Source organism: Hemicordylus capensis, chromosome 3 (genome assembly GCF_027244095.1).
Source record: "Hemicordylus capensis ecotype Gifberg chromosome 3, rHemCap1.1.pri, whole genome shotgun sequence".
Classification (NCBI taxonomy): domain Eukaryota; kingdom Metazoa; phylum Chordata; class Lepidosauria; order Squamata; family Cordylidae; genus Hemicordylus; species Hemicordylus capensis.
This window is the reverse complement of record NC_069659.1, coordinates 262,637,316-262,662,753: the sequence shown is the minus strand read 5'-3', so window position 1 is coordinate 262,662,753 and position 25,438 is coordinate 262,637,316. Positions and strand designations below refer to the sequence as shown.

General features: G+C 44.1%; 1 long non-coding RNA gene across 1 annotated transcript in view; it reads left to right on the top strand.

The window, feature by feature from the left end:
* LOC128352296 (uncharacterized) overlaps positions 1–21,462 on the top strand; it is a 34,182-nt gene extending 12,720 nt beyond the window's left edge. The window contains exons 4-5 of the long non-coding RNA XR_008320308.1: positions 20,440–20,498; positions 21,229–21,462. This is a non-coding gene — a long non-coding RNA (uncharacterized LOC128352296). The remainder of the gene's footprint in view (positions 1–20,439; positions 20,499–21,228) is intronic.
* Positions 21,463–25,438: the final 3,976 nt, after the last annotated feature.

Sequence of the window (25,438 nt, the reverse complement as noted above, 5' to 3'; positions counted from 1 at the left end):
TGCGTGGTGACACACAAGCAAAAACATGAGGCTAACGGAGCGCTTTCTCTGTTAGTGGAGGGGGAATTAGGCGGGCTAGCTGCCTTAGGAGCACCGGGTTCACTTGAGAGCCTGGTAGTTCCCATGATCACTGGGAAGTGGGCTAAGGGAGCTTAGCCCGCTTCCCAGTGATCATGGGAATAGCCTCACTGTGTGATATAGAGGTGATTCACATAATCAAAAGCAAGGTAGGAGAAAAACCTGGGTAGCTTTTCCTCTTACCTTGCTTCCACATGGTCATTTCTACCCAGGTTTTCCTCTTACCTTGCTTCCACACTACCAAAAATTGGGAGCACACACAGCTCCCAATCCCAGGTAGAACAAGTTTTTTGATTGTGTGAATGACCTCATGGTCTACATGCGGGCATGGTAACCTTTAATTTGACTTCCATGTGGGACTGTAACTGGGTCAGGGTCTTTTTTTGGGCCACAGAGACAGATGTAAAAGAGAATGCATCTAAATAAAACAGATTCACTAAAACACTCTTTGATTGTGATTCATTTTCACAAAAGAATGGCAAACCAGTCATTATTTTACAGTATTTATCTGAGGTTTTTCCCCTTCGTCTGTAACCTTAATGCATCAGGACCTTTACTTTGTACTCCACATCTAATTCATTCTTACGCATATATTTTATTTTTACTGATAGGTTCCCCCTTAAGCCTGTCTATTTGCTAGTACATTTGACAGATGACAGCTACTCTTTGGAATGTTTGATGGCATTTGTATGGCTATGATGCCAGGAGCGTTCTAAGCGCTGGTGTTGCATATTTATTGATCTCCATATTCCCAATAATCTGATGCATGTCACATTTGACAACATTATGTGGCGAGGTCAGCTAGATGGGGCTAATTAAACTGTTTCAAAGATGGATGTTGTTTTCCACAACATTAACCTTGCAAATAGCTGTCACTACTGCATTTCACTATGGGGCTTGGATTTGAGAACCTCCTTTTTTTTTTAAAGTTTGTTGAAGCTAACATTAAACAAAACCTGAAGCCATTAAATCTCAGTATTTATATACAATAGAAAATATGGCCAACATGGCATCATTCCAAATGAAAATCTTATTAGTGGCATACGCTGCTTGTGGCGAAGTCCTGAGCAAACGGAAAATTGGTTTGGCTGTCAAAAATGGTTGACAGATTAGCTAAAGATGATGGAAAAGGGATGAATGGGCAACAGCTGAATTCAGGAGGATTAAACTGGCAAATAGAAAATCCTGATGTAATCAGAAAATGTGTTGTGCTTTCATATTTTAGCACAGTAATGCTATTCAAGCCCGATGCTTATTGCACTCAAGACAGTATGAAATTTTGACTCTCCTTTAAAAAATATATAAATATATAACTTTCATAACGTATCTGAATGTCTAACGCTGCAAGACAGAACTGAATTGCCAAGGAAGTCCCTGAAAGTTCCTTTGTCTTTATACAGCCATCCATAGCTATATATATGGTTATGGCAATTTAAATATTTAATTAGAGGCTTTCTGCCTTCATATCACCGCCATTTCAGAAACAGAATCCTCAGGGCACTGAAAGGATCCTTGGAGGCCTCTTTGCCACATTGAGCTGTTTCGGAACAGTTATAGTAACTCTTTCTTGATGTCATGCTGCCTTTTTTTGTAATGTAAATTTCCACATCTACTTAGGATACACAATTCCAAATATGATTTTGATAGGCAAGCAATTTAGAAATGCTCATGTTGCCCTTTGAGCTGTGGAGTGCGGCATATTTTTACAGGGTCTGTTGGGACCTCAGTGCTTTTTGAACTAACAGGAGAGGGGGAAAAAGAATCCTCTGCTGCAAATGCATGTTGAATATTCTTAAAGTGTATGCCATAAATTTTGCTGAACATATCCTCAGGTTGCGGTTTCTCAAGTCCAGCAGAACAGTATCTCTCCCCTTGGGGAAACACTACTAAAGAATGCATGTGAAGATGCTAAAAGTGTGCTAAAAGATGCTAAAGGATGTTAAAACATGCTAAAGCATACCAGATTCTAAATTAGCAGAGATTCATTGAAAATGAGAGATTTTTTCAGTGGATAGGATCATCAAACAAACAACCCTTTGAATTCTTAGTTTAAAAAGGAGAGATCTATTGAAAACCATTTCTAATTTTAGGGAAATCTTCTGTATGTTTTCAGTTTACAGCATGCATATTTATTATGGATAACTCCTAATCAAGTACGAAACCAGCAGTTATTTGCTAGGTTGACACTTATACTATTCACCCTTCAAATGGGGAAGCAGCAGTAATCAAAACCTTAAATTAAAAGAGGGTTATATAAAGTGCTATTAAATTTTAGAGAGAGAGAAATTAAGAGGAGTCTACCCTCAGTTTCTGGAATGCCATGGTTGCTGTATTAATTATCTGATACAGAACAAAAATCAAAATCTTGATCCATATTAATTAGCTCCAGCTTGCACACACTGGTTTGCATGGGGTGGGGTGGGGCACAGGGTTCTAGCCATAGGAAGGAAGAAGGAGCAGTTGCTATCTACAGACTTATTCTTGACATGAACAGTGAATGTGTGAAGGTTTCGCCACACCAACATGCTCGCTTGCTATGCACCTGAGAGCACCTTGCCTCATATGTCCCAACTCAGACCTTAAGATCTTCTTCAGAGGCTCTGCTATGAGTGTTCCTGCTAAATGAGACGTGGCAGGAGGGGGCTACTAGTGAGAGGGCCTTTTCGGTGGTGGCATCCCATCTGTGGAACAGCCTCCCAAGTGAAAATCACCTGACATTGTAACTTTGTTCTTTGAGACATCAGGTCTGTTCACTCATGCTTAGATACCTTTCTGTTCACTCATGCTTTTAAAAATTGCTTTTTAAAAAAAAGTTCTAAAATGTTTTGAAGTGTATTTTGTATTTTCTTTTTTTGTGCAATAATTTGTTTGTTTCATGTTATGTGTTTTAATTGGGTGTTTTTTATTGTTGTATTGTTGTGAGTCTCCCAGAGAATAATTTGTTATGGGGTGGCTAACAAATTGTTGTTGTTGTTGTTATTTTAATGTACTAGGCCTCTACATTCAGCACTTGTCTGCAGAAGGCAGTGCCCCCATAAAGGATCCATATGGGGGATCCATAGAGAAACACTCCCTATAGGTGTCATTGCCTTCTCCAGAAAAGTGTTTAATCTATGGAGGCCCAGAGGCATGTCCAGTGAGCATGATCCCACTGCCACACCATGAGTTTGCTCTCCATGGAGAACATAAAATTTGCATTGGGTTAGTGGATTTAGGCTTCAGGGACATTTGCATGGTTTGCATGGACCCCCCATGAAGCATAGGTTCAGAGGTTAGGTGAAACTTTGAGGCTATACACATGGGTGTGCAAAACCTGGCTAAGAGAGCCCAGCCTGGTTTTGCATGCGTGTATGAGCGGCCGGGATCAAGCCCGATCCCGGTAGCACCATGGCAGCAAACCCACCTACAGAGCCACCCTTCGAAATAGGGTTAGGGGAGTGACTGCTCTCCTAACCCTGTTTTTTTAAATGTGTGTCAAGCAGCCGTGGCTGGCAAACTCAGGGAGAGGGGATCCCCATGGACCACTCGCACGGTGCATGATTGGAGCTCTGGTGGCGTGGAAGCGTAGGGCAGCACATCCCGGCACCCTGGCCCTTGGAGCTACCGGCAGCAGCCAGTGCTCATCTGGGCAGGCGATCTGCCCGCCCAGGGACAGCAGAACAATTGTCTGCAGGGAGGTAAGTGCTTTCGGGCATTCTCCCCACAAACTGGGTAGCTCTTTCTCACTGCTCATGAGAAAGGGCTCTTTGTCTGCGTGTACTAGCTCCATGCCCTGTGTGGGACAGAAATAGCTATGAGGTTGGAAAAAAATCTTTAATGGTGCAAAAGGTTTATGCAGTCATTTACTGGAACAGGAATACAGTGAGGAGAGGTTGGGATGAGAAGTGGAGGCCCACCATGGACTTCCATTGCATCCTAACATTCTTGGGAAAGGATTCCCTCCGGCTCCAGAAAGTTAGCATGGTAAGGGGTCTTTGAGTCAAAAGCCAACAGCTGTTGAATTTATCTGAATGCTCCTTGAGGAGGAGAGCTCCTCTTGTGGTAGTGAGCAGGAATTGTCCCCGTTGCAAAGCAGAGTCTGCTCTGGTTTGCATTTGAATGGGAGACTACATATGTAAGCACTGTAGTTTTGTGAAGTTGAGTTTTGCTGTACAGTCTCTCTCCTGATTGACAGTGTGATGATTTCAGGTGGCAGACACATGGGCACTGTTGTTAGATGAGTACACTTGCAATACTAGCATATTCTATGATGTATTGTTCTGCTTTCTTTCTGTATTGCGATAACTTATTATAATTTGTGTTTATCACACTGAAGATCTATATCTATGATAATATATTTCTCCAATAAAGATCAAGTAGATGATAGTTCCTAAAGCCTTTATTAAAGAGTTATTGAAAGTTACTATCTAGCAGCTCCTGTCTACAATGTGGAAATCAAACCACAGCATAAATGTAAGCCCTACCTCAACCTGCAATATAGGGATATTAGCAATGGACCACATTACATTGCAGGGTTGTCATAATGTAGAGAAATATTCAAACATGTGAGCTCCCAACTGCAATCTAATATAACATAAGAACAGCCCTGCTGGATCAGGCCCAAGCCCTATCTAGTCCAGCATCCTGATTCACAGAGTGGCCCACCAGGTGCCTCTGAAAAGCCCACAGGCAAGAGTTGATGGCATATCCTCTCTCCTTATGTTCCTCCCCTGCAGGCATCTTGAGACATCTTGCCTCTGAGACTGGAGATGGCCTATAGCCATCAGACTAGTAGACATTGATAGACTTGTGCTCCATTTAAGCTCCTTTTAAAGCCATCCAAGCTAGTGGCCATCACCATCTCCCGTGGCAGAGATTAGAATTCCATAGATTAATTATGTGCTGTGTGAAAAAGTACATACTTTTGTGGATTCTAAATTTCCTGGCCTTCAGTTTCATGAGATGATCCCAGGTTCTAATGTTGTGAGAGAGGGAGAAAAATTTCTCAAGTTCCACTCTCTCTACTCCATGTATAATTTTATACACTTCTATAATGTCTGCCCATAGTTGTCTCTTTTTCAAACTAAAGAGCCTCAGATGCCATAGCCTTGCCTCAAGCGGAAGGTGTTCCACACTCCTGATCATCTTGGTTTCCCTCTTCTTTACCTTTTCCAGTTGTACAATGTCCTTCTTAAAATACGGTGACCATAAGTGTATGCAGTACTCCAAATGTGGCCACCCCACAAATTTGTAGGAGGGCATTATAATACAGTATTAGCATTTTTATTTTCAGTCCCCTTCCTAATGTTCTCTAGCACTGGAATTGGCTTTTTTCACAGCTGTCATGCACTGAGTCAACACTTTCAATTAATTGTCCACCACAACCCCAAGATCTCTCTCCTGGTCAGTCACTGACAGCTCAGACCCCACCAGTGTATATATGAAGTTGGGGTGGTTTTTTTTGCCTCAGTACAAACTTTACACTTCATCACTTTACACCAGCTTACACTGAACCACATTTGCCAATTTGTCGCCAACTCCCCCAGTTTGGAGAGATCCTTTTGGAGCTCCTCACAATCAGTTTTGGATTTCACCACCCTAAATAATTTCGTGTCATCTACAAATCTGGCCACTTCGCTGCTTATCCCAACTTCTAGATCATTTATGAACAAGTTAAAGAGGACTGGTCTGAGTGCAGATCCCTGGGGGACCCCACTTCATACTTCCCTCCATTGTGAAAACTGTCCATTTATTCCTACCCTGTTTCCTGTCCTTCAGCCAGTTACCAATCTGGTAACTGGTATATTTTAGCGATTTGTACAAATTGATTTTTTTGTTTCAATTTGTACCTGAATCGAAACATGCCCGATTTGTCTTGGATCTGAATCTGACCCCCCTGAATCACTTCAGATTCAATTTGTACCCAAATTTTCAATGACAAACAATGAATCCACTCTCATTTGCTACCAGAGAATCTACACTCAGAACACCTCAGAAACAACAAAACCCAGTGCCCCATGGGCTTGTGGGTATGGGGGTGATTGGCACCCTATGTGCACTACACCACCACTCGCTCTGGACCACCCTCGTGCCCCCCAAGTGGAGTTATGGGGCTGATGATGCCCCCATTATTCCCTATGGGGGGAAAGCTTGAAGGTGAGCAAACTTCACAAATTCTTTAAAAATCAGCCCTTTGCCCAGTTTCTTTGAAATCTGGATGGTAGCAGGCACCCATGGGGGCACTACCACCCAACCCATTCTTCTGCCCCCCAAACCCCATTTCTGCCCTTAATCTGCCCCAAAGTCATGCCAAATTCAGAAATCCTTTAAAAATCAGCCCTTTCCCCAATTTCTTTGAAATCTGGGTGGTAGCTTCTTTGCACCCGTTGGGCACTACCACCCACCACAACCTGCCCTGGGCCACCCTGGTGCCACCCCCTTGGGGAGTTCTAACTAAGGCTGCAGAAATCCCCATTGTTCTCTATGGGGAAAAATCTTAAAGATGCGCAAACTTCAAAAATTCTTTAAAAATTTGCCCAACTTCTTTGAAATTTGGGTGGTAGCTTCCACCCATTGGGCACTACCACTGCCCCTACTCTTTTGGCCCCAAGACCCTTTTTTATCCAAATTGATTTGGATTCAGAAAATTTGGGTACAAATTGAATCTGCGGTGATTTGGGGAGGGTCAGATTTGGACCCAAAACAAATTGGGGGTGTTTTGATTTGGGTACAAATTGAAATGAAAAAATCAATTCGTACACATCCCTACCCAAAACCTCTCTCCAAACAGGAAAAAAACCCCCAAGAATACACAATTCCAGAGACGTGTGTGTGTGTATGGTGTGTGTGTGTGAAAAAAATGGGTACTCACTCAGTCTAAGGCTTAACCCACGTTGCAACCAGTATTCCCCTTCTGTGGTCTGGTTTCTGAAAGTCTACTCTTTCTTCTTCAATCTTCTTCGGTCTTTAGAGGGGGGGGGCTGGGGCAAAAACATTGAAAATCTGGGGTGGTGGCTGGCTGGTCAGGTGGCCAGTGGCCGCAGGCACTCTGGGGCTGGTGGCTGTTACAGGCAGGCAGTGATTCTCTCTGCCTCAGGAAGGGGTGAAAAAAGAATCAGATGGAATTCTCTTTTCTTCTCTAGAATTCTCTATTTCTTTACAAAAAAGCAAAGAATGCAGCTGAGAATCCACACCAAGCTGGCAGAGGCACTGACAGGCTGGGTGGCACTGGCAAGCAAGGCAGGCTGGCAAGGCAGAACAATAGGCAGCAAAGCAAAGCAAAGCAAAGCAAAGCTCTTTCTTCTCCCACGAGACAGAAAAGGCAGAATGGTGGCTGCTGCCTCTTTAAATATCTTTGAAAATCCCTCCTTGAATTCCGCCCACCCTTGCCCCTTCTTCAACCTCCCCCTGGCCAATGGCCAAGGTAGGTGTGATCCTACCTCCCCCCTTCCCACCAGCTTTCCCCACCCTGCTTACAGGGTTGTGTGAATGAACTTTGTTTCTCAGTTCTAGAGGTCTGGAAGACTGAAGATAAGATAGTCCTGACCTTATACAATATCACCACCACGACACTCATTGTTTGTCTCTCAGCAGTCCTAGATACATCTTCTGGCTCCATCACGGAAGTTCTAGGATGCCCCACACAAGCAGTGGCACACGAGCAACGAAATGAGGTTAATTGGAGCACTTGCTCCATTAACCTCATTTAAGGGGAGGGTGCTTTATGTGGGCTAGCCACTTTGGGAGCACCGAGCTTGCCTGCGAGCCCAGTGGTTCCCAAGACCACTGGAAAGTGGGCTAAGCTCCCTTACAGCTCCCTCCCTGTACAGTGTATGCATTGCAGACCTATGTATGCACACCCATTCACACATTATGCTCAATGCATGAACAATAATACATTTCTTATCTGTACCATATATTTAAGTGGGCCAGTACCTAGGCTCACTTTAAAGATAAATGCATGTACAGTCATTCATGCAAAAACATGTACATGTGTACAAAAATCTGGATGCATGTATGACATAATGAGGCTATTCACATGATGGTAGAACATCGGGCTAGCCTCCGCTAGCCTAATTTTCTACCATCATGAGAACCACCGGGCTCGGCTGAGAGCCCGGTGGTTCTTAAGCAGGTTACCCACTTAAGTAGCCCTCCCCTAAGCCCAGGTTAGCGGAGCAAGTGCTCCACTAACCCAGGCTTTCCGATTGTGAGTTGCCGCAGCACAGCTCTGCAGTGCAGCAACTCACGAGTAGACCCCTGACTGGGAGGCTGAAAAGCAGCCTCCCAGTTTGGGGGTCTCGCCAGCATGCCCTGCACGCTCACACAGGGCATGCTGGAGCTTCCGGGGGCCACGCACTCCACCAGCCCCAGTTGGCTCCTTAACGGAGCCGGCAGTTGTGTGGGTGGCCAGTTCTTAGCCCGCTCTCCCCGCAAACCCCATCCAGGCTCTTCTCACTAATCATGAGAAGAGCCTCAATATCTGAATAAGGCTAATGCTTTGTGGGTTTCCACATTCCACTGGTGTTATCAATGACTGATTATAATTACTTTGGTTTACTTGCCTTTTCACAATTCTGATTATATTGACCACCATGCGCACATGCACACACATACCCCATATGAAAATGCCTTAGATCAGACCATATCCCCACCCAAAGCAGCATTGTATATTCCAAATGGGAATGGTTCTCCAGAATTTCAGATGAGTTTTCCCCTCCAGCCCTATCTGGAGATGCTCGTAACTGGCATCCCTGCATGTAACACATGTGTCCCGTCACTGAGTTATGGTTCCACCCCCAGGACCAGCTATGGAAATTGTTTTTGTAAAGAATTACACACACACATGCACACACCCACACACCCATATTATAGGCTTTTTAAAAAAAGAAGAGCCAAATGTCATTAATCTAACTTATGAGGCGGGCATGCTCCAGCATACATGATATTTAGCTTTTACCTGGGAGATTTATTACATCACCAAGCAGATTGATCAGTGCTATTGGTTGAGGTAACTGAAGATTTTTATTACTTTCAGTGGCTGACGTTCTAAGCTTATTCACACAACACTGTGGGCGGGTGGGGAAAAGGCTGTTCCAAGCTTACCTTGCCACTAGGCAACTGCTGTCCTCCTCTTTGGGCACACTATTGTGCAGCCATATGATCCACACTGCTGCTAGCAGCACAGATCTCTGGTAGCCAGGAAAATGCGTCTTGGCCTCCGGGAATCCCGCAATGCACCATGCAATGAATGAAGTGCATTGGGGGATTCCCCATGAGATGGGTGCTCTAGGCACCCATCTCTGTGTCTCCTCAGGCTGCATGGAACCCAAGGCGACACATAACCCCAGCAGTTGGGTTAAGGGCACACTCGCACCCTTAACCTTAAGACTATTCACACAACCCCACGGGCAGGTGGAGGGAAGGCTGTTTGAAACTGACCTTCCCCCCAGATGACTGCTGTCCTCCTCTTCAAGTGTGCTATTCATGTGCCCACATGATCCACGCTGCTGCCGGCACTGATGAGCATGGTGGATTGGGGGATTTCCCTCATGAGACAGATGCTCTAGGCACCAGTCTCTGTGCCTCCTCAGGCTGCATGCAGCCTGAGCAGTCACACAACCCCAGCTGCTGGGTTAAGGGCATGCTCGTGCCCTTAACCTTGGCTAGAACCCAGGCTTCAGGGTAGGGTTAGGCTGCGTGGGAACACCAGGATTGAGAGCCATCCTGGCACTCCACATGAGCAGCATTTCCCACTCTAGGCTGCCCTAGCCTGGGCAAGACTGCCCATGAGAACAGCCTTCCTGACTAATGAAGAATTTGCATGATGAGCAAAGATGCATTAGTGCAAGAACTTATGAATACGGATACAACAAATATTTATATATCACTTTTCAACAAAAGTTCCCAAAGCAGTTTACATAGATACAGTATAAGTAAATCAAATGGCTCCCTGTCCCCAAAGGGCTCACAATCTAAAAAAGAAACATAAGGAAGCCACCAGTAACAGCCACTGGAGGGATGCTGTGCTGGGGATGGACAGGGCCAATTGTGATCCCCTTCAATAAAGAGAATCACCACTTTAAAAAGCTGCATCTTTGTTCAGTTAGCGAGTTCTCATAGTTACACTAAAAAACCCAAGGATCTGTGCAATTGCACAGAAGTTCCACTTAAAATAAATGAACTTAATCATTTTGTAGTTGTGCATGGCCGTGCAACACCAAGCACCCTTGCTGTAGCCCGAGACTAATCTGGAACACAAGCGCTAGACTTTGCGTGAGTAGCTAGCGGATGCTTGGTGTTAGCACAACAACCTTCCATAAGTGCTTCATTAGCAGATGACAGCCAATATAATTTGGCTGGATTCTCATCCTTCAGCAACATGAAATAATCAGGGATAGATAAGTGGGTTAGGAGAAGAGTGGACCCTCTAATAATTTCAGTAGTCAAAACATCTGCCTGTGTACTGAAACTCCTTCTAACAGTGTTGAATATTGTAAGTAACTATAAATATACCTAGTTAGGCTAAACATAGTTCATAGCAAGCTAAATGAGTGAATGTTACTATAGCAACTTCCCAACATAATGAGGTTTAGATTGCTTTTGGAATATGGAACATTTTCTTAAAGATGTACCAGAAAGGAACAAAAGCACGATTGCTGTTTTGTGGCACTCTGAGTTTAGACCTAATGAAGAAAGTCACTGCTAGAAAAAATTACAATCAAAAGAGAAGCAATAGAGATATTAAGGCAGATTTAATATCTCCCTCCCCCATTCAAATATAACATTTTATTTTGGGACTCATAAAATAAAAATAAAATAATAAATAAATAAAAATAAAAATCATTTTTAATAATATGATTATAATTATTCTATTGGGATATATTTTAGCATAGTTGAGGATGCTGACACATAGTTGAGGATGCCGACACTGTGTGGCAAGTTTGAATGGTAGAAGACAAGGTGGACTGTCCGTTCAGGCTGTCCTTTACCATATGAATAGATGATGACCAGTGCCTCAGTGATAGAAGCCTCTGAGTCTTCTCTTCTTTGCACTAGCCCCTGATTCAGACAGCCTTGGTGCTGATAGAGGGAGGTTCAGTATAATCTAGTTTTTAAAAGTAATGGAACATGCTTGTTTGTAGTATAATTAAACAGATCAGATCTCTTGAGCAGTTCCGTCAGAAAATTTTCATTTAATTAAACTGGGGTTTCCATCTTCCTTTGCTAGCCCTGCTCCTGTTGCTTTAATTGCGGGATGACCACTGAGCATGCAGATCACAGCAGTATTGTGGACCACTAAGGCAGTCGTACCAGAACAGAGCCTGAGACCCACCATCTAAACATCCTATATTCCTTGTACTGTCAAATTACGAATGGCGTTGACATGTAGGAATTAGGCTGGTGAAATTCTTCATGGCACAGCAATAACTTGTAGAAAAAAAAGGTCTACTTCTCTGCACCCCTCCCACACATTCCATATCTGAGCTCTGGCACTGAAAACAGCTTTTGGTGCCTAGCCTTTTTGAGTCCTGGCTCAATTTAAGCTCTGGTTCCAGCCAAATCTAGCCACTAGATTTCTGTTGCCTTCAGTCAAATAAATTGATATATTAAGCACAACAAAGCAAATGGGACTCTCCAGCACACCACCAAATAAGAAAACGGGGGGGGGGGGGGATGTTCTCAGTTGGTGAAATGGTCCAGGCACCTGGTAACAGACTGTGTGGATGACTGTCCCCTCTGATATTTCTTTTGAGGGATGGTTTTTTGTTTTTTGTTTTGGCCCACACAGAAGATTATCTTCATTTTTTCATTACCAGTTTCTAGCTGGGATTCAAGCATCATGCATCCTGGGTTTAGCTGAATTCTCACCCTCATTTTTGAACTTCCTGAGGTTGTTCTCACATGCATGACTTAAATTTTTTGGAAATTAATTTCAAGTTGATCACTCTTGCAATACTGAGTTAGCACCGCCAATGCCCTTCTGAGGCCTATAGGGGTTCTTAAGAGGATAGAGGCATCATCAGTATAGAGCAGAGTGGAAATGCTTCTTTCAGCCAGCTTGGGGGCATGGAAATCTGGGTTATTAAGGTGGTTCACAATATCATTGATGTAGAAACTGAAAAGAAGTGAGGCCAGGATGCATCCCTGTTTGACTCCCTTCAGCATCAGGACTGTTGGAAATTCTCTGTGGTAAGAGAATCTCTTTTTCATTATAGCAGAGTGCACAGAGGCACAACACAGTGGAATTTACTTAGGCATGTGTGTATGCTGAGAGTAAAGTAACTTGGAGCCAATTCATAGTTTCAAATCAATATAAGTGGTATTTATTAGAGAACTCCATTCTAGATAGGAAAGTGAGGAGTTAGGATCTCTAATCTATCTATCTAGATGGATGCAGATGGATTCTGCATCTTCTCTGCACACATGGTGCAGGGAGAGGAGCTTGCCATGTTGCAAGGTAGAAGGGCAGGTAGGGAAGAGAGAGAGGAAGGAGGAAGTGGCTGGAAGGAAGTTAGTCTCTGAGATTAACATATCCAAAGGGATAGTGTCAGAGCAGTAGAGAAGGGATGACCAATGTCTTAACCCTCTAGCCCTCTGACTCACTAGTCTGTCCCCCACTGTCTGAGACAAGAGACAGCGCAAAGTCCTTTAACTTCCAACAAGGACAGGGTTTGTGAGGTGTCCTTGAAGGCTACACCTTTCCTTAAGGGACGTGTCTGTGTGAGGCTTTGGATTAGATAGAGCAAATGGTGATCTACTAAGGAAGGAGGCAAGATCAAATACTTTTTCTGTTCCTCTCTTGAGATCAGACTCCCTTCCCTCTTGTCTTATTCTGGGAAGTCTCAGACTGTTCCATTTCTTTCCATCATCTAATATGACAAAATCTCCTCAGATTTTGATTATTTCGTTTCAGAATATGGGGAACATCGCCTTTCACTTTATAAAGTAATTGTTCTCGAACAAAGTCCCCCACCTGAAATGTTCACTGTTTCACACCCTATTTCCGATCCACATACAATTTATATTTTTGTTGCTTCTCCCTTACCTGACCATGAATCTCTGCATCTGCAAGGTGAGATGGCACAGAAAGCCCTATCAGTTGTTGCCATTTGTTTCCTCTCAGCAATTCAAATGGTGATTTTCCTGTAACAGAATGAGCAGTAGTTTGACGAGCAAATAGAGGACCGGGTCTCACGATCAGTGAGACCCAGTTTTTACCGGTGAGTGGGAAGAGTGGGCTAAGCCCGCTCTCCCCGCTCATGAGCGAGCAGGGAGCCATGGGCGGCCAGATCGGCCACCCACACAATGGCCGGCTCCGTGACGGAGCCGGCGGGGGTGGGGGGAGTGGGGCCCCCGTGGCCCCCGCAAGCCCCAGTATGCCCTGCGCGCTCGCGCAGGGCATACTGGGGAGACCCCCGAGCTGGGAGGCGGCTTTTCCCCTCCCGGTCAGGGTTCTCCTTGTGAGTAGGCGTGGCACGAAGCCGCGCCGTGGCTACTCATGAGCCTAAAAAGCACATTTGCTGGAGCACTCGCTCCGCAAACCTGCTTTTTAGCAGCAGTTCTCGAGCAGGTTACTGGGCTGCGAGCCCGGTGGTTCTTACGACCAACAAAAATAGGGCTAGGCTCTCCTAGCCTGATTTTTGTTGGTCGTGGGAATCGCCCCCATGTTTCACAGATTGCCTCCTTCCAGGGTTGTTGTTGCATAGTAGCCAGTTGTAAACCTTCCTTCACTAACCTGTACATTCTTTCCACTAAGCCATTCCCTTGAGGATGATACAAATAAATAGTCTTGTGTTTTATCCCATGGTTATGCAAGTATTGCTCCATTTCAAAAAGGTAAGTTGTGTCCCATGAACTGGATCACCTTGTTTGTAGTAATGTTGTCAGCACATGAAACTTCCAGCCACCTGGAATAGTAATGCACCATCACTATAACAAATCTTTGGTTTGCAGGTTGGTTATCAAAAGGCCCCATTATATCCAGAACAAGTTTTCCCCAGGCACCATTGGCATACTCTACTGGGGGTGGAAAAAGTCTTCTTCGATTTGTCACATACAGTACAAACCATACAGTGCCGGATTATATTTTCAATGTGTTTCTCCATACCAGGCCACCAGAAACATTCTCTGACTTTTCTTTTAGTCAGGCTCATGCCCAGGTGACCTTTGTGGGCAATTTTGGTCACTTTTGCTTGTAAGAAGGAAAGCACCACCAAATGATCAGTCCTCACCACCAGCTCACTGAGAAGGGAGAGCTCACTCACTACATTCATGTTTGGTTGAAGATGTCCAGGCACTTGTTTTTGTATGGTTATCCATTAGTTGTGTATGGTGAAGTAAGCACTTGATCAGCACTGAGGGCTGCTTTCCATTCAGAAGATGTGACCACTCCATGGGTGGATGAAACTATTTGCACAATTACTATGCCTTTATCTTCTTCTTTTGTGATCTTCTCTTGGCCTGAAAGTGGAAATTGAGATAAACAATTTGCAATTGTATTCCGCAGACCTGGCAGATATCCCACCTGCAAATCAAAGTCCATAAGTCTGGTGATCAATTTGGTTATTCTTGGAGTTTCTTGAGTTGATCCCCAAGTAGTAAACAAAGCAGATGGGGTTTATGGTCTGACTGTAAAGTGAATTTTCTGTCCCACAAGGAAGTCCTGAAGTGCCTCACCACCCAGAAACATGCTAGAGCTTCTTTTTCAATGAGAGAATACATCCTCTCTGATGGAGTAAGCACCCTGGAAGCAAAGTCAAATGTAACTTCCCTGTCCCCTTTTTGCTATGCTAAGACAGCAGAAAGCCATATTCAGAAGCATCAGTGGTTACAATAATGTGTCTATTGGTGTCAAAAGAAGTGAGAGCAGGGCATTCAGAAATGGCTGATTTGTTAGTCTCAAAACTAGCCTTGCAGGATGTATCCTGGTTAAATGTGACATTCTTAAAAAAAAAAATGCAATGGAGCAACTTTGGAAGCAAATTGTCTAACTAATTTAGAGTAATACTCAGTGAGGCTATTCACATGAGTATGCAAAACCGGACTAAGGGAGCCCAGCCCGGTTTTGCATGCTCGTGTGAATGGCCAGGATTGGGCCCAAGCCCGGTGGCTACACAGCGGCAAACCTGCCTAAGTAACCACCCTCTTAAATGAGGTTAAGGGAGTATTCGCTCCCTTAACCTCATTTTTGTAAATGTGTTTCATCTGTGGCTGCTTGCAGCCGTGGCTGACACGCTTGAGTGGGGAGGGGATCCCCATAATGCACCACACACTTGTGCGGCGGATTATTGGAGCTCCGGTGGGTGGGGGTGACACACGGCGCCGCATCACATTACCCTGATCCCCGGAGCTGCCAAGAGCACAGCCGATCACCTGGGTGGGCAAGGTGAGTCAAACCCGCTCTTCCCACAGACCTCCACGGAGCTCTTCCGACTGATCATGAGAAGACCTCCACTGAGTCCTAAAAATGATCAAAGTACATCCTTGTTGTGTGCCTCTGATGCTTCCCACATAGCTTTCACCAAGTCTAATTTGGAGTGTATGCCAGTCTGAGATGTTGAGGTAATTCTCACGAGCAGCAGAAACCAGGCTAAGGAAGTCCAGCCTGCTTTCTGCTGCTCATGTGCAACAACAGGAGCTGTGTGGCTCCCGGTGGAATGCCTGCCTAAATGCCCCCCTTTAAAAAAGTTAGCGGAGCAAGTGCTCCGCTAACCCCATTTTTTTTCATGTGCCTGCCATGGCTGCTTGCAGCTGTGGTGGACACACTCGGGGAGGGGGGGACCCCAAGAATGCACTGCGCACTCACACAGTGCATAACTGGGGCTCTGGGGTGGGGTGGGGTGGGGTGCAGTGTGGCAGCACTTCCCCTCGCCTGAACTCCAGAGCTGCTGGATGATCCGCGGCTGGGTTCAGGAGTGCCCAAGTGCAGCCGCCGCTCATCTGGGTGGGCGATCTGCCCACCCAGCAACAGTCCAGTGATCATCTGCAGGGAGAGCGGGTCAAACCTGCTCTCCCTGCAAACCCTCTTACGACTCTTCACACTAATTGTGTGAAGAGCCTCATCGTGTGTCCCAAGTATACCACCGAGTGGTTGCAAAACTGACATTTGTCTGCAGAGAGAGTAAGTCCGTGTTGTCAGGGTTTTCTTTAGAATTCTGTCAGTTTAGCATCATGCTCATCAATGGTCTTGACATGCACTAAAATGTCATCCTGTAAGTAAGTGATCCCATCCTCATTGCCAAATGTTTTATAACTGCTTCCCTTTTAAACACAAAGAAATCTTATGCTGGTTTAACTACGGCTTTATTTAGAAACAACTCCATTTTTCTCCTTCTCCTTTCCCTCCCTTTTCTATTTTACTCCACCCCCACACACTCTCTACAGGATCCACACTGGGACAAAAGTCTGAACAACAAAACACAAAAGAGTACTAGATGGAATACAACACTACATTTAATTGTGCTTTGTTTTAAGACCTAGCCCAAGATTCTATGCTCATGGCAAGCACCTTAACACTGTGTCCAAAACCAATCCATTTTATTCATTCCTTTGTGCCTGTGTGTGTTTAAATTAAGCTGTGAGGATGATACAGTGCCAGTACTGATCCAAAGTCCATCTAGACCAGAGCTGCACAGTTTTGGCCCTCCAGCTGTTGTTGAACGACAACTCCTGTCATCTCTGACTATTGGCCACTGTGGCCTGGGATGATGGAAGTTGTCATCCAAAAACAGCTGGAGGGCCAAAGTTGTGCAGCCTTGATGTAGACTATAGTGCAGCTTAGACTATAGTGCAACTTAGGTCCCCAGCTGTTTTTGAACTACAACTCCCATAATCCCCAGCTACAGTGGCTAGTAGCCAGGGATTATGGGAATTGTAGGCCAACATCTGCAGGAGGGCCAAAGTTGAGCAGCCCTGCTATAGTGGAATGATGATATATCTTGATCCAAGGTGCTACTTGTATATTGGCATGCAAATGGTGTACAATGGATCCAGAACTTGGGAGAAGCTTGGGACTTGGGAAAATTCAAAGTTGATTGCATTCTATGGCAAAATTGCATATACAAAGTAATGCCAAAAGCTAACATTACTTTTTTTAGATAGTGGAAGCTCTTTGTAGCTAGCAATTGCATTGAATTGCTCTTAAACGCAGGTTAAAGGCCTTCATAAAATATAGAATGCCTCAAATAAGGCAACCTAATTTGGGGGCATTTTAAACTTTAGCATGGCTTGCGCAGCAGAACAGTGCCCTAGGTTAATGTGCTGTGAGTTTAAACAGTTGTTGACGAAGATGGTTTTAAATATAGAACAGGATTTGTTTTTAATGCCTGTTGCTTTCCCAGGCCTTCTGAAGGCCTTTGGCTGGTGGAAAGCTTTTCATTTCACATTTTGGCCTCCACTGCAGGTGATAAACAAAGGTTTCCTATTGCTATGGCTAGGGTCAGTTCTACAGCCCTGACGTCAAGCCTACTGCCTATAATTACACACAAAAGGTTACCGAGATCCACGGCTAATTTGCAGTCTCTGTTTAGCAGAATTTAATAGCAGGTATTACTGCTGCAGCAGTAATTAAGGACCTTTGTCAATAAGACAGAATAGATGGCCACACTTTGTTGTAATCAGTGGACTCTTGAGAAGCCATAAGAGTGAAAAGCGACGAGAGCAGCAATCCATTTTGTGAATAACTCGGTAGCTCTCCTTCCCCGCTCCCCCTCCTGTGAAACCAGCAATGGAATAATAATTCCCCAGGCGATGAAAGTACAGGAATAAAAGTACTTACCCTCCAGCCTACAATTTTTTTTATTTTTTACTTTTTATTTACCCTACTGTGCTTTTTATTTGCTTCAGGCTGCATTTGATGAAGTATTGTTTAAACAGCTCTGGAGGAAGGGGGAAAAAACAACAACCTACCACCCACCAACCCTAGATATAGGGAGATGGCAAATAGAAAGAAAGAGGAGGAATTTTAACCAGGTGGATGATATGCATTTGCCTTGAAGGTGGCGGGGCGTTCAGTTGATCAATTATTTCCTTTGGGTTTGAAAAAGAAAGAAATGACAAAAACAAGTGGGCTAGTGAAGAGGCAGAGAAAGTCATTTTGAGCTGTCTCTGCTCACAGTCATTCAGCTGTAAATGGGTTGCTAACAACAAGTGAGAAGTGAACTTGGTGTAGCATTGTAAACTGCCCCCCCCCCCACTAATGTACCCAATGAATGGCCTGGCACAAGACAGAGAGCGAGGGAGAGAGAGGAAAAGACTATCAGAAGCTGAAGAGAGAGCAGAAAAGAGAGGCTGGTATGACACAATTCAAAGAGTGCTTTAAGGTGTACACTCCTTTCAGTAATTGGTGAAGAAGCTGCATTTCACTCACTGATTTCCTGCCTTTTTACAGGTTTTAACAAGCATGATGCTTTTAATAGTAGTTTGAGTACTGGCCCTTTATGAAGCCTCTCTTTTTAAAGCAGCTTTAACTATACCCTTTTCTGTCAGTAATGCCTGAAAAACTTCTACCTTTAATCATTCTTGGATCAAGCAGCAAACAAGCAGTCCTCTTTTCTTTTCTCTTCTTTCTATTTTTCCCCCCAATTACATTCTGGATATTCACTGAACATATAAAAAAAATTCTCTGCAATGTATTAAATGCAGCTTGGCCATCTATGTGTTAAAATAACTTCAAGGATCTGGCTTCAACCAACAAAAGCCAGAAATATAAAGTTATAGCTTCATTCTCCATTGCTAGAAGGCATTGCCGTAATAGTGAGCCAGTAGGTGGCTTTCCAGATACCTTAAGTGTGCAGTGAGGAAATCTTGACTAACAAGCAGAAGGTTGCTAGTTCGAATCCCCACTGAAACACCTACATCGGGCAGCAGCGATATAGGAAGATGCTGAAAGGCATCATCTCATACTGTGCAGGAGGTGGCAATGGTAAACTCCTCATGTATTCTACCAAAGAAAACCACAGGGTTCTGGTCGCCAGGAATTGAAATCGACTTGATGGCACACTTTACCTTTACTTTAGGTGGCTTTCCATACTTTCTGGGGAGTAGCATCAACCAGTGAATCTTCCAGTTCATCAAAGTCCAACTGGAGCTCTTCTGCTCTACAATAGGGTCTTACGGGTTGTGACATCATTTCAAAATGCAATAGTTGTGCAGAGATGGAGGTGGGGTGGGGTGGGGTGGGGTGGGGGAGGAAAGGACTGGGCAGCAGGTGAATACAATGTGCTTCTGGAGATTTACAGACTGATCCTATCCATTTTGGCTTGGAAGTCCTTTCTACTGATCTCAGTGGGATGTTCTCCCAAGAAAGTGTGGAGCCTTAGGATCAAGCTACACATTACAAGAAGTGCATAATAATTATGCACTTCCATGCTGGGTTTTTAATGGTAAATAACCATGAGGAGAGGCCATGATTAAGATTGGAACCATGGTATGATGTTCCAGTCTGAAGGCTTCAACTCTTCCCTTGCCATGGTTCTGACCCGAATTGTCTTCCCCTTGCCTGCTATTGGCCCTGGGAAACAGAGCTCCTACTGGCATCATTGGTACCTATGCTCCCGGGGAAAATAGAAGACTTGTGGGGTGGGCATGATGAAACCGATCTGGATTTAGTCCCCAGTAGAGGGTAAGAATTAAAGCATAGTCCCAATCCATATCAATGCCCCCCCCCCACATTAATATTTATTTATTAATAATATTTATAATTAAAATGAACTCTCAAACACAGGATTGATAATGGCATCCTTCTTGCATGTATAGTTTAACCCTGAGGTTGATTAGGCTGATCACAAATGAGTTTCATCATTTTTGGTCATACAAAAAGCCCACACTAGAACTGGAAAAGTGTGCTCAGGAGAGAGTGAAGATTAAAATAGTAGGATGAGGGAGGGGGTAGAGGTCAGGGTGTGGATGGCAGAAACTCTGGAGGCAACACAAATGCTCACACAGGTGTTTTGCACTTGTGTTTAACTCAGGTGCAATGTTGGGTATAACCAAAATCTCATATAGACCAAATGCTTTTTAAACATGGTGGCTGACATCATGGCATGCCAAACTTGTCAATTTAAGTGGGACATCCTGTATTAAATTTAGCCAGAATATCACCTGGTATTTCTATTTCTTCCATTACCATTCGTATTCGTATTATGGAGCCACACATTTCCTAGTTAAATTACATGGTACACATTCTAATTGATTTATTAGCACCTTCTCTGGTTGTGAGAAATTCAGCATGGGAATCATAATAATGAATTATTCTCTCATTTAGGCCCAGCTATGCATTTCACTAAGTCCACATACAGCTGTGTAAGTGTGCATTTAACTACACTGTATAATTTCTAGCAATGTTTAACTTTGTTGTGACATCACATTTCCTGCCAGCAGTAGCCAATTATGTAGCAAGAGGACAGGATAAAGTGGACTTCGGTGATCTTACAGCAAGTGTAAGTACTACTAGACATTACAGAAGGGAAACGGAATGCAAAGTTTTTATTATCACATGTAGTTTAGGCCTGAATGTTCTTTGCTTTTGTACTTCTTTTGTCTCTCCAGTGACTGTTGCTGGTTTCTTTCTTCTTTTGGTGAGCTTTTTTGTTTCTTTTTTTCTACACTCTGAGCCCTATTCGGACTGGGAACCATTTTCTTATACTTTTTGCTATGTAAACCACTTTGATGGCTGTTTTTTTTAAAATGGTATATAAAATCTTTAGTAATAACAAATAAATATTTTTAGAAACTAGAGTAATTGACTCAAGAATGCCCCATCCAGCAGCCTCATGCTGGGGGATGGGTCTTTATCCCACCCCTTCATCTGACAGCTGCAAAAGCTGCCCTCATTGGGCTAGGCTCATTAGGAGGCGTGAATCTTTGAGCTGTTGCATTTGCCGCACCTCCTCTCTTCAGTTTGTCTCCTTTTGGCTTCCCCTCTTCTGTCCCTAGGAACAGAGCAGGCTATGCTGGTTGTCCTTTTGGGGGCCGAGTAGGAATTTTTGGACCTCGACTGATTGGCCTTTGGTGGGGGTCTTTTTGCCTACTCCGTTCTGTTTAATCATTGTTTTAGTTAGTTAGGTCACAACAGGGCAGGCACAGGGCTGGCTGGGTGGAGGTTTAGTTGGTTTTGAGTTTGGTGAGCACCCCTGGGCAATTAGTAAGATGGTCAATCTTTCCTCAAAGGCTGTGCGACTCGGGGATCGTGATTCACCATGGTACCTACTTCAGCGCTTCACAAACCATAAGGACTGCATGGCTTGGAGTGTGTGAAGCCCTAGAAGTGCCCTGACCCTTTGGGTTGTCAATGATGGAGATGAAGGAGGTGACACTGCTTCCATCCTTGAGTCAGGGTGTGTTGCCTGTGCCAGGCTTTGCTCAGGAAAGGACTCTCAAGTCTGGACCCAGCCTCTGTGAGGCCTGCCTGTTGGGGGGCGGAGTTCACCCCACTTTCAGTTTGCCAATTTGATTTAAATAAAGTTGTGGCCCTTTTACCCAAACCATTTGTGTCATTCTTAAGGTTGTGGATGTGGGAGCAAAGTACATTTCTGGAAGTTCATTCTTCAGCTACGTTCCCTAGGTGGTATTCATATGATGTCTTCTTATTTTCTTTGCCTAAGTATAATAGAATTACAGGTCCTGGAACCTTGAAAATAATATTTATTGTATTCATTGCTATGTTGCCTGCATGACTACATGTGGGGTAGTGGTGAGAATGTTGGGCTAGGACTTGTAGGATTGTGGCTCACTCATGAATCTCATTGCTTGGTGTTGAGCCATTCACCATCTCTTTGCCCCAATATTACAGGATTGCTGTGTGTATAAAGTGGTAGGGGAAGACTCATGCAAAGAGTTCCAAAGCTCCTTGGAGAATGAGTGGGAGAAAAATGAAATAACTAAACCTTAAGCAAATAGCAGTTTCAGTTACCACAAGTTATATTTTTTTAAACAAAAAATGTCCTTCATAAAGACATGCTTGTATGTACTTTAAACTGAATTTAGTTATGTAGTTCCAATTTTCTTGATAAATCAGGGATAGAGCTGAAATCACTAAACTAGTCATAGATTCAAAGGTTTCAATAGCAGCGAACTACAAACTGCTGGACAGACTAGTATAGTCCTTCCTTCCTTCCTTCTTCCTTCCTTCCTTCCTTCCTTCCTTCCTTCCTTCCTTCCTTCCAACTGATTTAGAACACTTATATTATAGCTTCATGTTGGGGGGGAAGGGGTGGCCTAGAGCAGAGTAGGGTGGGTGGTAGTGCCCAGTGGGGGCAAGGAAGCTGCCAGAATTATTTCAAAGGAATTGGGCAGAAGGCTGATTTTTAAAGATGTAATGGAGTTTGCGTGTCTGTAAAGTTCTTCCCCATAGGGAATGATGGACCTCCATAATTCCTGCCCCATAACTGCACTTGGGGGGCATCCACATCCACATCCCCCCTGCCCAAAATGCAATTGATCTACACACAACAGTGTGAAACAACAACAATGAAATGCACACTGCCCCACTGGGCAATGAGGGTAAACTTTACCCTTAAATTTGCTTAAAAGGAATAATGAGGCAATTGCCAGCAGGTCAGCCCATGCTTTTGCTGGCCAATCTGTGGGCTGGAAGGGCTGGAAATTCAAACAGATGTCAAAACTCAAAATGGAGACTGAAGGAGAAAGACTTTTTGCGATTGCAAAATGGAGTTCCAAAACAGCCGAAACAACAAAACATTTTGTATCTGAAACAGGGATGTTTTGTTTTGGCTACAAAATTTTCTGTTTTGAGCACTGGGTGTTTTGTTTTGGCTACAAAACAGCTGAAATGGCCTGTTTTGTTCACGAAACGTTTTGTATCCGAAACGAAACGCACATCCCTAATCCAGTGTGTTGGAAATAAAAACGTCTTGGCAGCATTCGCATCTAACTAGGCAAAGAGGCGCCTTTTTAATGTAGTGATTCTCTTTATTTAGCTGGGGGAGAGCCAGCTCTCCACTCCCAGCACAGTACTTTCTGTGACTGTTGCTGGTGTCTATCTTATGGTTCTGTCTAGACTGTGAGCCCTTTGGGGACAGGGAACAATCTTATTTATTTATTATTTCTCTATGTAAACCGCTTTGGAAACATTTGTTGAAAAGTGGTATATAAATTGTTATTGTTGTTGTTCTCCATTAGAGGAAACTCCTTCCATTCATGGAAGAAGCTTCTGCTGATGGAGCAGTATTCCACAAAAGGTGTGGGTGCCACCACTTGAACTTTATTTGCCCCTTGTCAGCACTAGTGTTGTTCTGTTTCATCCAGGCTATGGGCCTATGTGATGCTAAAGAAAGTCTGCACTGGATGATTGGGTTCTGTCTTGAGTTACTTCCAAACTGGAATGAATAACAGTGACACTGACCTTGGCACAGGGACATGCAAACATTGTGCTATGATGTATTTGTTTTAGCACATGTTTTTATTGTGTATTTTAATATGACTTATAAGGTTGCAATAGAAATAACAAAAGGGAACAAGCTTCAACCGACTGATCAGTTTATTGATACATTGCTGTTTTTAGGGTCTGTAGCCCAAACAATTTTGATAGTCGAAGCCCATAAACTATAATATCTCTGCTAAAAGTGACACAATGAAGAAGATGCTGCTCCTCCTTTTCTTTCTGAGTACGGTGTCATTATTTAGAGCTGGGGGTGCAGCTGCTGCAAAATGTTTCTTTAGAAGATAAATGTCTCAAAGTCAGGACCTGAGGCACACAATAATAAAAAACCTTTTAGACCTCTCCAGTAGTTAAAGGAAACCTATTCCCATTTTGCAACTGGAAAAAAAAAAGAATGGAATGCAGTTTCCCAGTGGTAGATAGACAACTGATTATTTCTATTAAAAGTTTGTGCCGTTAAAAACAATGCCCTAAGACACTGCAAGGACAACTTTGCTAAGAACACAGGGCAGAGGGTTTGCCTTTGTGTGTATGTTAAATGCACCACAAAGAAAGGAAATTGAGGAGATTGTTATAGCTTAACTATCTGTCTGCTGCCCCATTCACAAAATGTGAAAGCAGAGTTGAAGGGCCCAGGGGTTGCCAAGCCTGTACGTTCAGATGCAGGATGCCCCAGTGAAACTTTGGTTCTGTACATAGAGAGATCCAAGGTTTCACTTTCTAAACTCCAATTTGGACCCTTGGGTTGTAGTGAGTTTCACTACTCCAACCTGAGGTTAGTCGCATTCACCCTGCATTACATGCAAATGCAGAACTGCAGGCTCAGCTGCCTTGAACTGGAGTTGAGAGAGGAAGCACCTCTCTCTCTCCAGCTGTGATTGGCTATGAGGGCTGTCCTTCATGCAAGAAGGAAACCCGTGCAGCTAGTTCCCCCTGCTTTCTGCAGTCTCTCTGACTGCAGAGAGCCTGTTCTCCATTATGTCCAAATTGGATAAGAGAGCAGGATGGTGAGGGGAGCAGAACTGCAATTCCATTGGACCCATAGTTCTACAATCTGCTACAGGAAGGGGATTGAAAATAAAATTGCTAATATTATAATGCCCTTATACAAAGCTATGGCATGGCCACAATTGGAGTACTGCATGCAGTTCTGATCACTGTATCTTAAGGAGGACATTGTAGAACTGGAAAAGGTGCAGAAGAGGGCAACCAAATAGGGATGTGCACAGAACTGTGGCTGGGCAGTTCGGGTTGGCACTTTAAGGGCAGGGGGAGGGTGCACTTATCCCTTCCACTGCTTTCCCCCTGCCAGTGCTGTATTTTCCTAAAAACCTTCAGGGCGTCAGCGTACCTCCCTGCCTCTCCATTGCCCTCATCGGCCGGAAGTGGCTGGAAGTACTGTGCATGCATGCACCCATTTTATGTGCACATGTGCCCAGCCTATGAGGGCAACAGGGCAGCAGAGGGGTACGCTGCCGCCCTGACGGTTTTTAGAAAAATACGGTGCTGGCAGGGGGAAAGTGGCAGGAGAGATAAGTGCACCCTCACCCAACAGTTAAGTGCCACTCTAGGGCCTTCAAACATTGAACCGGCCCCGGCATTCGAACCGGTTCAGAGGCCTCTAAAATGGCCTCCGAACTGGTTCGTGCACAACCCTACAACCAAGATGATCAGGGGCTGGAGCACCTTCCTTATGAGGCAAGACTACAGCATCTGGGGCTTTTTAGTCTAGAAAAGAGGCAACTATGGGGAGACATGATTGATGTGTATAAAATTATGCATGGAGTAGAGAGCATGGAAAGAGAGAAATTTTTCTCCGTCTCTCACAACACTAAAACTATGGGTCATCCCATGAAACTGAAGGTTGGGAAATTTAGGACCAACAAAAGGATGTACTTTTTCACTCTGTGCATATTTAATCTATGGAATTCTAATCTCTGCCATGGAATGTGGTGATGGCCACTAGCTTGGATGGCTTTA